This window comes from Pongo pygmaeus, chromosome 9 (assembly GCF_028885625.2).
Source record: "Pongo pygmaeus isolate AG05252 chromosome 9, NHGRI_mPonPyg2-v2.0_pri, whole genome shotgun sequence".
In the NCBI taxonomy this organism is placed as follows: domain Eukaryota; kingdom Metazoa; phylum Chordata; class Mammalia; order Primates; family Hominidae; genus Pongo; species Pongo pygmaeus.
The window spans coordinates 88745710-88760001 of NC_072382.2; the positions used below are offsets into that span (position 1 = coordinate 88745710).

General features: G+C 39.4%; 1 long non-coding RNA gene across 2 annotated transcripts in view; it reads left to right on the plus strand.

The window, feature by feature from the left end:
- LOC134740271 (uncharacterized) overlaps nucleotides 1–14292 on the plus strand; it is a 332371-nt gene that overhangs the window by 23344 nt on the left and 294735 nt on the right. The window contains exon 1 of one of the 2 annotated variants that reach the window (XR_010127609.1): nucleotides 13107–13314. The exons of the other annotated variant lie outside the window; for it this stretch is intronic. This is a non-coding gene — a long non-coding RNA (uncharacterized LOC134740271). Of the gene's footprint in view, nucleotides 1–13106; nucleotides 13315–14292 lie in introns of those variants that run through there. 2 annotated transcript variants of the gene reach the window in all.

Genomic DNA, 14292 nt, shown 5'->3' on the forward strand with positions numbered 1-14292 from the left:
GTCCAGCATCATACACTCAAACTTCTTTTCTATTTTTATTCTTCTGCTTATATATTGGCTCTAGAAGCTTTCTGTGTGTTCACCATGCAAGGACTATATTTCAAACCAAAAAAACAAAATAAATCTATCATTCCAAAAGTAAATTTAAGAGTTATCTACAGTCAGTGAAATGGGGGCTCCAGAGGTAAGTTTGGCTGACCCTAAGTTCATGCTTGCTCCTTAGGCAGGCTTGCATCTCAGTCTGACTTTGCAGCAGCTGTGCTTGAGATGAGCGGAACAGCTTGTCATAACTTAACCCAGAGAGGTTTTAAGGCATCCTGGGACTTCAGGGGTCCAGGCTAGGCGAAAAGAAGAAAAGCTGAACAAGGGCAGGAGGAACACATTCCTTCTGGAGTGTGCCCAGGGATGTCTGGCAGCAGTCCCTGGTGTGCTGGCAGTAGTAGCAACAGCATATTTATCTGTCACCCACAGATTTAGGGAATACCTTGCCATGCTTCAGGCAGTGGATTAAGCTCTTTTCTGCATTATATCATTTACCTCTCTCGCAATATCCATGAGTCAGGTACTATTACTTTCTCTGTTATACAGATGAGGAAACAAACGGGCAGAACATTTAGATAACGTGCACAAGTTTGCACAGCTATTATGTGGCACTACTGTGGTTCAGTCCAATGTGGGCTGCCTCCAGTGTTCGTGCTCTTACCCACTCCCCTTGACTGCTCCTCTGGGTTAGTGGTTAGAAATATATGTTTTGAGTTCAGGTGAGATTTGAGTTTCCATGTGATTACAGGTGAGTTGCTTAAAGTATAAATATTAGTAATAATTATTAACTGCACAGGGGAAAAAAGAGTGGTAACTCACCTCAGGTCCTATGCTATATTGTTCATTTATCTATTCATTTATCTATTTATCTTGGTATTTATTTACATATCAGTTTATTTACTCATTCATTAATATTTATTGAGCACTTACTGTGGCCCAGGCCCAGCACTGAGCACTTTGCATATCATCTAATTAGTAATCACAATTTTACACTATAGCATCTTTTGCTCACCCCATTTTATATCTAAGAAAATTGCAGTGGTTATATTTTTATCTTTGTTCAATTCCAAAGCCAATGTGCTTTTTTATGATAGTAAGATGTTCAAATGCAAAGCTTTGATTTGTTTGTTCATTTTTGTTCCTGTTATTATTCTAAGGGGTTGTGTTGGACAGAGAGCAGAAAGAGGAAGGGATCTCTAACAGATAAGGCCTCCATTAGCACACAGACAAGATAGGAAAATATCCAGTGAGGCTGTCCAGAATACAAAAGGTGAGTATGAAAGATGACAAGCTCCCAAGCCTTTGCCAAGCACTGTTGAGAGGTGGCTGCAGAAGTCAGGGGAAGGTGAGTTCCCCAAGCCATCCCTGTCTTTGCTAAATCATTATCTGTCAGGGCCCAGCAAGAGGGAGAGAAACGCTTCAAGGAGGTCAGACTTCTCAAGGTTCCCTGATGTCTGCAGGCAGAGCTCTCAACTGGCAGGGATGCATTTTGCAAGGCTCTATGGATGCTGAGAAGTTGGCATCAGGCAGAATTATAAGTCTGTTTCTACTTAAGTGGAAATAAATGGGATTTAAGTGGAAAGAAATGGGAGAAGTGTCCAGGACAATCGCCTTTCCGGCACCTAGTGTCCAGACAGGAAACTTAACTGGAGACTAGAGGTTTATGTTGCTGTGAGGACATTTCTCAAAGTCACAGGGGTTCTCAGGCAAGGTGAGGAGGCTTTATCATAGCACAGGAGAATACATCAGCTAAACCCCTCATCAGAGAAGCCATGCCCCTCTGCCAGAGTGCCACATGGGAAAACAACTCCTCTGTTGCCTTCCCACCTCCTTTAACTCAGTTTTCTCCTGTGGTGCCTGGCCCAGCCAAGGCCTTCTCAATAGGGCACTGTTTTTCCAACTGTGCTCTGGGCATTTCCCAAAGTTGTCTCCATGGCCACAGGAGTGACAATTGAAGGGAGAGAGGAGCCAACAGGGCCCAGCCAACACCTATAGCTCAACAGAGACACTCCATTCCTTTGGTTTACATATTATGGGCTTTGGTCTAAGGTTTTGTTGGAGGAAAGCCTTTTATTATCCAACATTCCCCACCAACAGTAAATCTAGACCAATAATGTGTGTTTTTTGTGCCTTTCTTAGGGCCTGATACATAGCAGATACAGTCATGCACCGCATGATGATGTTTTAGTCAAAAATGGACCACATATACAATGGTGGTCCTATCAGATTATAATGCCATGTTTTTACTGAACGTTTTCTATGTTTAGATACACAAACACTTACCATTGTGTCACAATTGCCTACAGTATTCAGTTAAGTAGCATGCTTTTAGTCTAGGAGCAATAGACTATCCCATGTAGCCTGGGTTTGTAGTAGGCTATACCATCTACATTTGTATAAGTACACTGTATGATGTTCACACAATGATGAAGTCACCTAATGATGCATCTCTTGGAATGTATCCCGGTTGTTAACTGACATGACTGTACTTGCTAAATAGTAGCCATCATTAATAGTAGTGCTGCATGGTATCTACCCTCAAGGAGCTTACAGATGTCAGAGGGTACAGATGTATTCCTTTTGTTCTTTCGTGAGAAGCCATGCTAGGCTGTGTTTGCTCCTTGCAGTCTTTATTCTCCTTCCAGAGGTTGTAATTCATTTCTGCTTGTCCTCTGTAATCTGGAATCCAAATGGAGTCTCTCCTATTCAAGTAATAGACAGCCTGTGATAAGATAAAGATGAGACCATGGATGGCAAAGTGCTTGGTGAATTGTAAAAGGCTGCAAAAATATTTGATGTTGGCCCAGCGCCATGGCTCATGCCTGTAATCTCAGCACTTTGGGAGGTGGAGGCAGGCAGATCATGAGGTCGGGAGTTCGAGACCAGCCTGATCAACATGATGAAACCCTGTCGCTACTAAAAATACAAAAATTAGCCGGGCGTGGTGGTGTGCACCTGTAATCCCAGCTACTCAGGAGGCTGAGGCAGGAGAATTGCTTGACCGTGGGAAGCGGAGGCTGCAGTGAGCTGAAATTGCGCCACTGCATTCCAGTCTGGGCAACAGGGCAAGACTCCATCTCAAAAACGAAAAAACAAAAAGACAAAAATTGATGTTGTTACCCTTATTGTATTTTCAAGAGGAAACTGAGTCACAGTGAACACTCCTAGCGGAAATTTGGAAGAATTCCTTGGAACAGATGGACTGTAGCCCTCAAAAGCAGCACCTGTTCCTCAAGCATTTAGTCTGGGACACTAATGAGAAGTCGGTGTGGTGAGGTCTTTGCCTAAAGGGGGTGTATTAGTTTGTTCTTGCATTGCTGTAAAAAATACCGGAGACTGGATAATTAATAAAGAAAAGAAGTTTAACTGGCTCATGATACTGCAGGATCTAAAGGAAGCATAGTTGCTTCTGCTTCTGGGGAGGCTTCAGTAGGCTTCCATTCATGGCAGAAGGCAAAGGGGGAGCAAGTGTCTTACATGGCAGGGGGAGGAGCAAGAGAAAGAGAGCAGGAGGGAGGAAGAACTATACAGGTTTACGTGACCAGTTCTTGTAAGAATTCACTCACCATCACAAGAACAGCACCAAGGGGATGGTGCTAAACCATTCATGAGGATCCACTCCCGTGATCCAGTCACCTCCCACCAGGCCCCATCTTCAGCACTGGGGATTATAATTTGACATGAGATTTGGGGGGGACACAGATCCAAATCATATCAGGGAGCTTGCCATGAAGCCTTAAATCACCCAACCCTACTTGTTCATGGCTTCAACTCAGTAGAATGACTTCTTTTTCTTCCCTCTTATACTTCTATGAGAAAGATAAATGGCAAAAGACAAGATTGTATCAAATATTTATATATTATTTTCATTTTTGCAAGCATTTATTTTTCAAGGGTAGTTTTAGGATATACCTCATGATAGTTCATTCAGTGCACATTTATGAGATGGTGCCAGCTTCTCTCCAGGCCATAGGATGGGTGCTGGAGGAAGATGAAAGGGGAAAGTTAACTCAGACCCAGGCACTGTTGTAGGAGCAACCACAAACATATAGGAAGATGACTCCAGTGCAAAGCGATGGCCAGTGACACATGGGAAGTACAGAGCTCCCAGGGAAGCTGGAGGAAGCGGCTTTCTCTTGGCTCCTGACTGAAACATATTTTCACTAGTACCAGTTGCAGCCCCAGGCAAAATTGTGAGATGAGATAAGTTGGTTTTTTTTTTTTTTTTTTTTTTTAAATCCCTTTCCCTTCCCTCTTTTTCATTTCTTACAAATGCCAGTGCCCTTGTGCTTTCTCTGCATTCCCCTCTAACTCTAAGATACTTTCAGGTCCTTTGGGCACATGCCATTTATTTATTAATTAAATCAACAACCATCAAGTGCCTGCTCTGTGCTGGGTACTGGGCACTGTTCTCACCCACCATGTAGGAAACAGCAGTGAATGTGATAAACAGATTTCTCTGCCTACTTGAAATGTATCCCCCAGGAGAGTGAGATAGAAAATAAACTAATAAAAAAACAAATTAAATTGCATGCTAAACATTTTTAAGTAGGAGTAAAGGCCATGCTGAGCATGACTGTAGGATGTTGTAGCAGTGAGAGATGAAATGGCCACCTCAGACAGGATGGTCAGGAAAGGCCTCTCTGAAGAGGGAACATTTGAGCAAAGACCTGAATACAAAGATCTAGGAACCCAGTGTTCTAGAAACAGAAAATGTATAAGGACTCTGAGGAAGAAGTGAGTTTTGTGTTTGAGGAATAGAAAAAAAGACAATGTGTTACAGAGAGAGGAAGCACAAAGGGATGAAGTTAGAGAGGCAGACAGTAATTTGAATGTGATAAAGTGCAGTGAAAAGCCATTGGAGGGTTCAATGCCTGCAGCAGTGCAGTGTTTCCCCTTTTAGGACATTTGCCTTTATGTATTTTACTTCCTAAACAAAGTGTGCCTGAGTACTTTTTGAATGTTACCCCAGATTCCCGTACAGTGCCAGGCACATAGCAAATGCTCTGTGAATAGTTGTTCATCAATTGAGCAAGAATCAAACCAAAAACTAAAGCCACAGATGCCTGATGGTAGAATATCAGGCATTTCACCCAAGATAGAATACCTGGCGGGATTGTAGTCCTTCAGGTGTCTCAGGGGGCACACTGTGAACGGCCATTGCCCATGGATCACAAAAGCCTGGCTCTCATTTCCTTTTTCTCAGGCCTTAGGCATTCAGCCTTCTCTTTGTTCTCTTTCTAGCTTCCCCCCATCATTTGGGCCCCCCTCCCGGCATCCCTGGCTGCAGAGTCTCCCCTGCTCCTCCTACTTCTGCTGACCCCATAGAAAGACATAGGCCTGCCTCATTGAATAGTAGAACTATTAAGAACTGAAAGGAAAATAACACAAACAGCAAACATGGGAACATGTTGTGAGGAGTCTTTCCAAGATGTTTCTTCTCATTTCTCTTGGTAGATCTGGGGAGCCTGTCTTCATTTATTCCTTCTGCAATTGTCCTGGTTACACAAGGATAATAAACTGGGGAAACTTTCATCTTTTTAATTCAAATGCTGTTTTTCATTAAATTGTCCCTGAAGGAGATTGACAAAGGGCTTAGGCTGTTCTTGACCCTGTGTTCTGCAGGCTTTGGCTAAATATGCTGCAAAAGCTTGCCTGCCATGTGATTACATGAGAACAATTCATTCTTTCCTTCCTCAAAACCGGAGAAAGCTCAACCTTCCATCTGGATTCTAAACAGTTGTCAAAAATTCACTCTTCAATTCTCCTGTTTTTGTCAGCAGGAAAATGGTGGGAAGTATTGAAGAAATATTAAAAACACAATCTGAACCCAACACAGAAAACCTTTTCACAAAAGTAGAAGATAAATAAAAGTTTTATTATTGAATAAGTGTTAGCACAAAAAGGCAATCTGCTGAAGAGATTGCAGAGGCGGAAAGAAATCTCACTGTTTTATACAGCCAAATGGGTACAACCATTCCATTTATGTTTTCAAGATAAATTGGCTAATTTTCTCCTATGTTCATAACTGCAGGTAGGTTTTGCAATTTGGAGTCAGTTGACAACTGAAGTTAGGTCTATCTTCTTCCAGAAAAACTGAGACATAGGGCATTTTTCTTGATGATTACATTTCGAAGAGATGGCTCTCATGTCTTTGAAGAAACATGTCTGAGTTGTAAGATTGGCAAGAACTTTATTTAACATTTGCCTTATAATAGGCATTTGGGATCCTTTTGAGGCCAATTTTGCTAGGTTAAAGAGTAGGTCCCTTAGACATATTCCAGAATTGGGTGCTGGCTCAAACATGTGACCTTTCTACCTTGCCAGAAGTTAAAAATTTTAGTGCTCTCACAGAGTTCTTACTACAAGTATCCCAGCCAGTCACACACAATCCCTTTTAGAACTATTTCTAGAAAATATATTGAAAAGCAATATTTGCTTAATTTGCTGAAATAAAGATGACAAAATCTCTTTCCTTATCATTTCTCTCCTCCAACTTAGGAGAATAATCTGAGGACAGTTTCTCCCAGGAAGTTTCCTTCTTCCAACTATACAGGACTAAACAGATAAACAGAACTCTGAATCTCATCTGGGAATCCTTGAGTGCTTGGACTTTCGAGGATGAAGATCTAGATCTGAATCCCGACTCTTCCCTCACCATTAGAATAATTAATATGTTGGGGCTTCACTTGTATCATCTGTCAAAGGAGGATAATAATTGTTCTGCCCCTCACACGTTTTCCATCTTTGCCCAGACAGTTTCTCTTCTTTGTATGGGTTTCCACTGAATGCTTTCTTTTATAATACTTTACACTTCATTTTAAGCTCATTGTGCCTATAGCTGTTAACTTGCCTGTCTTGCCATACTGTTAGGACAGAGGACTTATTTATTGCTTATTTTTCGGGGCTCCTTATAAATGGGATTTAAAGAACTTGTGAAAGCTTGAATGAATCTGCTTGTTTGTGTGGTCATAAGATGGAATATTATACCCAAGTAAAGTTCCTGGCACACATGGTGCCTCCTCTGCCTTTCTTTGGAGCTAAGACATTTTGAGCTGTGCTTCTTTCCTCTACAAAAACATCTTTGAGCATTTCCTTACCCACCACTGGTGCTCTTATTCCTTAGATTACAAATACCCTAAGATGAAGTAGGTTCTTCCAAAACATTCATTATTGATTCAAATGCTATTTGCAGCCAGGAAATTAGCCTATCCTCTTCCAGAAGGTTTTCTTTCAGCCAGGAGCTTGAATAAATAGGTTTTCCTGCTTATTAATCTATTAATAAAACAATCAAATTAATATCTTATTCCAGGAACATTTCATTTAGTCAAAATATTAAGTTAGTTTAGAAAAGGAGAAAAAAAGAGCACCAGGAGAGAGAGTTTGGGTAAGTTGTTTTCCCAGCCTGCAAGCTTTCCCTGGATGGGATTGTTCCGTATCACTGGCTTGCTGGGGCAGTGGAGAGGAAGGCTCAGTGAGATGATGCTGACACTTGCAAGGCCCAAGAGAACCATATTTCCACCATGAGATTTGCTGTTTGGAAATACAGTTACTGATCATTCTGATATTGTAAATACTGTTTGCTAGCTTCCTCCTGAACTACAGGTAAGTGCACACTTACTTTAAACATTAATAGGAATATTTAAGAGGTTTCTGGTCCCACAGGATGTTCAAGGCTTCAAAGGAACAGATGAGCATTTGCATAATCTTCCATGTAGAAGACAGCAGTCAGAGTTAATTTTTAATTTATTTCCCTCCAGAGAAAATATCTCCTGATAACTCTTGATTAGCAGACAGTGAGGTTCAGTAAAATCATTTAGAAGTTTGGAGCAAAAAAAAAAAAAAAAAAAAAATCCAAAGTTTCTGATGATAAAGGGAAAGTAACATCCAAGAAAGGACCTTTTTAAAAAAATTCCAAATTTGGGTGAATGAATGGTATAGAAATACAAGGTTTGCACTGTCGACATCACCAAATAGCGCATTTGAATTTGCGGAGTTGTCTCTCCTACTTTGGTATAACCCTATTCTACAGCTCATTAAATTAAAAAATGCAAGAATAGGTCTTTAATTACTTGAGAAGATATTGCTGGTGATTTTTCCTATCTCTAGTTATAGAAATTCTTTCATATTTTAAAAATAGAATAAATTAAAAGACTATTCCACAATTTTGGCTGCTGTGTCTGTGCAAATGACTATTTTGGAGAAGAGCAATTAAACTCTAGCCTTTTTGTTTCTTTTAAAAATATTTTTTGTGTGTGTATTTGAGATTTACCAACATGATGTTACAGGATACATATGGTCAAATGGTTACTGTAGAGAAGCAAATTAACATATCCATCATCTCACGTAGTTACTTTTTGTTGTGGCGAGAACAGCTAAAATCTACTTATTTAACAAAAATTCCTAATATGATGTGATATTTATGGGCCCTGTTCCTCAAGTTGTACATTAAATCTCTAGACTTGTTCATCCAAACAGAGATAGCAAATAAAACGGTGGTTACCAGGGGTGAGGAAATGAGTGGACAGGAAATGGGAAGATGTAGTTCAAAGGATATCATAGCTTTTATCCTACAAAATTTCAGTCTCCTATTACCTCACTCCCTGTAGAAGAACAAGCCTTGTCAACAGGACCATGCAAATTTTAGCAGCTAATACTTGCAGAATGTTTTATCATTTAGAATATATATTTAAATGTTTATCTTATCTAGCCCTCTCAGCAGCACTGTAAGAAATATATTATTACATATTGAGGGATTAATAATAGTAATGATAATGACAACAAGAAGAAAATAAGATAATAATTTGCCAAAGTCACATACCCATGGGGAGAGCTGGGCTGTAAACCCCTTCTTAATGTTTTTTCCATTGTGTGTATTTTTTTTAGAGTTAAGGACAAATGGGTGAGACTAATCCAATGGGAAAACTTTCAGAATTCTGAATTTCAGAGTTGTAAGGAAATTTAGAGATCACCTATCCAAAACTCTTTTAGAAAGCTAAAGATAAAAATAATTGCTACATCCACATAGAATGTTTATGGAATAGCCTGGCCTTTAAGCAAAAAGTCCGGTCATGTGATTTACTGTTGTTTCTTAATATACCGATTCTCCTGCTCCAAATTTATGTGCATAGTAACATGTGGTGCATCTGTATGTGCTTAATATTTATTTATTTATTTATTTATTTATTTTTGAGACAGAGTCTTGCTCTGTCGCCCAGGCTGGAGTGCAGTGGCGCGATCTCGGCTCCCTGCAAGCTCTGCCTCCTGGGTTCGCGCCATTCTCCTGCCTCAGCCTCCCGAGTAGCTGGGACTACAGGCGCCCACCACTGCGCCCAGCTAATTTTTGGTATTTTTAGTAGAGACAGGGTTTCACCGTGTTAGCCAGGATGGTCTCTATCTCCTGACCTCGTGATCCGCCCGCCTCGGCCTCCCAAAGTGTTTAATATTTGTTTTTAATCTTGCAGTTTTAATTCTCCGTTAGGAATATTCTAGGAAGCCAAAAGGACGTTTTCCAATAGAAGAGAAAGCCTAGAAAATTTGCACCTTACCTACTTAGAATGCTACAAACTTAAGTTTTATATTGATACAGACATCATTTTCCTATTTTGGCTAAAGAAATGAGGTACCTCGGTTCTCAATATATTATACACACACTTTTCTCCTCCGTCTTTGTTCCTGCTGCATCACTTCTCAACTTTTTAACTTTATTCTGCTGATGCTTTCAGTATTTTCACATAAATTGTGCTGAGTGTCAGATGTGGGTCAGTGGATATTACTGTAAAAATAATATCTATATGAAAACTCCCATTTGTGGGGTAAACAAACAATGAAATGCTCTCATTTTTTTTCCTTTTTTTTGGTGGTTGAGTCAGCTTGTATCCCCTCCAATACTGTCCCTGACCTTTTCCTAGCCAAGTGAATCCATAAATTAGTCAAGGGGGGAACACTGATTTATTGGAGTGGATATGCTTCCAAATCAGTTTGAATTTAGAAGGTGTTGCTGTCCTGTACTGTCACAAATCACACTGTATAAATTATTAAGCTGGGTCCTGCAGAGGTTTGAAAGAGGCATAAGGTGAGGCAGTGGTTTCTTCTAAAGGCTGTGGACCCTTGAGGTGCTGAAGAGTGATACAAATCCTTAACATTTTCACAGACCGAAAAAAAAAAACCAGTAGCCACACATTACAGAATGAACTCAAAATATATGCCTGCAGCTTTCCCCTACCCCGGCTTTTTCAGGTAGCAATTCTTTTATTTCAGGCAGTTGCTAACCCTGGGCCTCTGTGGTGCTGGTCAGAAAAGTGGGTAGAGCTATAGTCTGGAAGGGGGCAATTCAGAGAATGGGTGGAGGAAGGGAAACAGACAGAGACGGTGACAGTGATCCAGGGACAAAGAGAGAAACAGAAACAGCACCTCAAGCTGAGTTTGGAGCAAGTGCAGGGGAGTTTACACAAGACTATATATATATAGAGTTAAGACCACAGCAGGATATAAGGACACGAGCAGGATATGTTTTCTTCAGTGCGGAAAAAACTGAGGGGAATTTTAAGAAAGGTTTGCTGAGTGTTATTAATGACTTCTTTGACTCCACTTATGGAAATTTCATATAATATTTAAATTATTTACAACAGATTTTGGCTTTTTCCAGATATAACACTTATGTTTTGAATCTGGCATTGTTCTTAGATGGGCCACTAAATATACAGGTGATGAAACACCCAATCAGTTTTCAAAAGTATGCAGATACTTTTGAAATTAATAAAATAAAATCCATGTAAAAGTGGTATTAAAATCATCACAGTTTTACATTATTATGTATCTGCTAAATTAATATATAATGTATTTCTATCACGAGGAAAACTCAACAGTTTTTGTTTTTAAAAATCTTTTTAAATTTTTATTTTAAGTTCTGGGGTACATGTTCAGGATGTGCAGGTTTGTTACATAGGTAAACGTGTGCCATGGTGGTTTGCTGCACCTATCAACCCATCATCTAGGTATTAAGCCCAACATATATTTGCTATTTTTCCTAATGCTCTTCCTCCCTCCATTGCAACCTCCAACAGGCCCCAGTGTGTGTTCCCCTCCCTATGTCCATGTGTTCTTATTGTTCAGCTCCCACTTATAAGTGAGAACATGTGGTGTTTGGTTTTCTATTCCTGCATTAGTTTGCTGAGGATAATGGCTTCCAGCTTCATTTATGTCCCTGCAAAGGACATGATCTCTTTCCTTTTTATGGCTGCATAGTAGTCCGTGGTGTATATGTAACACATTTTCTTTATTCAGTCTATCATTAATGGGCATTTGGGTAGATTCCATGTCTTTGCTATTGTGAATAGTGCTGCTATGAGCTTATGTGTGCATGTATCTTTGTAATAGAATGATTTATATTCCTTTGGGCATATATATACCCGGTAATTGGATTGCTGGGTCAAATGGTATTTCTGGTTCTAGATCTTTGAGGATTTTCCACAGTGGTTGAACTAATTTACATTCCCACTAACAGTGTAAAAGTATTCTTATTTCTCTGCAACCTTGCCAGCATCTGTTGCTTCTTGACTTTTTAATAATTGCCGTTTTGACTGGCATGAGATGGTATCTCATTGTGGCTTTGGTTTGCATTTCTCTGACGATCATTAATGTTGAGCTTTTCTTTTTCATATGTTTGTTGGCAGCATGAATGTCTTCTTTTGAGAAGTGTCTGTTTATGTCCTTAGCCCAGTTTTTAATGGGGTCATTTGTTTTCTTGTAAATTTGTTTAAGTTCTTTGTAGATTCTGGATATCAGACCTTTGTCAGATGGATAGATTGCAAAAATTTTCTCCTACTCTGTAGGTTACCTACAGAGTGGCAGAAAATGATGATAGTTTTTTTTTTTTTTTTTTTTTTCTGTGCCGTGGTTTTTATTTATGTTTGAAAAGAGCCCTCATACTCAAAAAGGGCTAAAAGCAACTGTGATACTGACTACGAAAAAAGTCTATAAATCTGCAAAGCCCTGTGTAAATGCAAAGGCTTCTTAGTATCAGTCTGATAATATGAGGCTTGCTTAGAGTAAATTCAAGTGACAGGATCTGTACTTAAGAAAAGTGGTCTCATTAATCCTAGAAAGCAAACAGTAATTATGGAATGGGAATAGAGTCCTAAGGAAGGAAAGAATATTTCTGTGACAGGTAGTCAGGGCTGCCTTTGGAGAGGATATGAGCATGGAGTTTGGTCTTCAAGTAATTGGCAGACAGAGTGGGGCAGTCTAGGAAGACAGGAGGTATGAGAAAAGGTGGAGAAATTTACACAGAAGGAGCATCGTTATTGCCGTTTGGGTTACTTGTGCCTGAATAAAGATGCAACATCCTCAGCAGAAATGATTGTCATAATGAGACCAACATGGGTCTTTGCTCCTGAAAAATTGCAGCTCTCAGAAGTATAGCCTGGAGTTTTGGTGAGGATTGGAATAACTGGAACTCATTCACTTCTTGGAGAAGGTGTGATTTGGTGAAATCACTGAAACACTCATTTGGTCATATCTAGTAAAGTATAAACTATTCAGGTCTTGTGCTGTGTAATTCCACCCCACCTTTCCAAGAGGACATGTACAAAAATGTTTGTTGTATTGATGGTAATACTGAAAAGCTGGAAACAATTACAGTGTCCATCAACAGGGAGACGAATATGTAAATTGCATTATCCTTTTTCAGTGGAATATATGCAACAGTTAATGAACAAAAGTTACTCATCAGCATGGTTAATTAAATTTCAGGAACACAATGTGCAATTAAAAAAGCAAATGCAAAATGACATATACAATATGAGGCTATTTCTATAAAGTTTGAAAGTGTGGACACAGGGCACCATTGTTTACAGAGGTAAACCTAGAAAGTCAGGGTCTAAAAGCATGCAAGTGCTTGAATCACAGCAACTTCTTTATTTTAATTTTTTTTTTTTTTTTTTGAGACGGAATCTTGCTCTGTTGCCCGGGCTGGAGTGCAGTGGTGCGATCTCGGCTCACTGCAAGCTCCGCTTCCTGAGTTCACGCCATTCTCCTGCCTCAGCCTCCTGAGTAGCTGGAACTACAGGCGCCTGCCACCACGCCCAGCTAATTTTTTGCATTTTTAGTAGAGACGGCGTTTCACCGTGTTAGCCAGGATGGTCTCTATCTCCTGACCTCGTGATCCGCCCGCCTTGGGAAACACAGCAACTTCTCCAGGGACAGAGTAGAAATGAGATCAGGAAGGAATACCAAAAAAACTACTTTATTCTTTAAAAAAGTCGACTGCAGGTATGTGAATTTGATATATGGATTCTCTATACGTTTATGTATAGTTTAAGTAATTTGCATACAAAATTAGAAAGTAAATAATATCAAATGATTATTAAAAATAAGTGGTCCTTTGTTTCTCAGTTTCACACATCTTTATTTCTATTCCCTAGAGGCAACTGTGCTGAAATTCTTTTGGTATTTGTGTCCATACTTTTAGATAACATGCTTTTACTATTTTTTTTTTTTTTTATAAATTTAGACATTGTCTATTGTCATCCTAACTTTAGCCTCCAAGAGCTGCGTCCCACCCCATATCTGCTCTCCCTATCCTTTTAAACTAGATTTCGCAACTTGGGATTAAATAAATATTGTGTTTGCTTTGTTATGACCATATAAATATGTTTTATGGCTGAGTCCAGTACTATTTCTTGTGGAATACTATCTTTTTTATTTTCCTATTTTTTATTTTCTCTGTAGTTACTCATTGCATTATGTTTTCATTTACTGATTTTCTATATACCTATTGGTAATTTTCTCAGGTTTATAGAATGCCTGTTCAGATTTTTTTTTTAAATGCTCTGACAGACAGAATAATCAGTTTCTTTATTTCCCTGGAGACCCCCTCCTGCAAATCTATATCTTCATGCTCCCATACAACTTACTGCCTCTTTAAGTCTGGTTTGTACTTCTCTTACGGGGGCCTTCCTCTGCCAAAAGTTTGTGTTAGAACTTTTGTTTCCTGGATTCTCTGCCTTCCTTTTTCTATAATTATACTCCTGATTTGGTAGAATAAATCTTTAGTAGCTTCCTGAGAAAAGACACTTTGGAAGTAAAATTGCTGAGATCTTAGTCATTTGATTGATGGGTTGGCTGGATAGAGAATTCCAGTGGGAAATCATTTCCCTTTGAGTTTTTGAACTCATAGCTCAATAATATTAAAATTTCCATGTTTATTGCTGAAATATCTGTTGCAATTTTGATTTCTGATTTGTATCA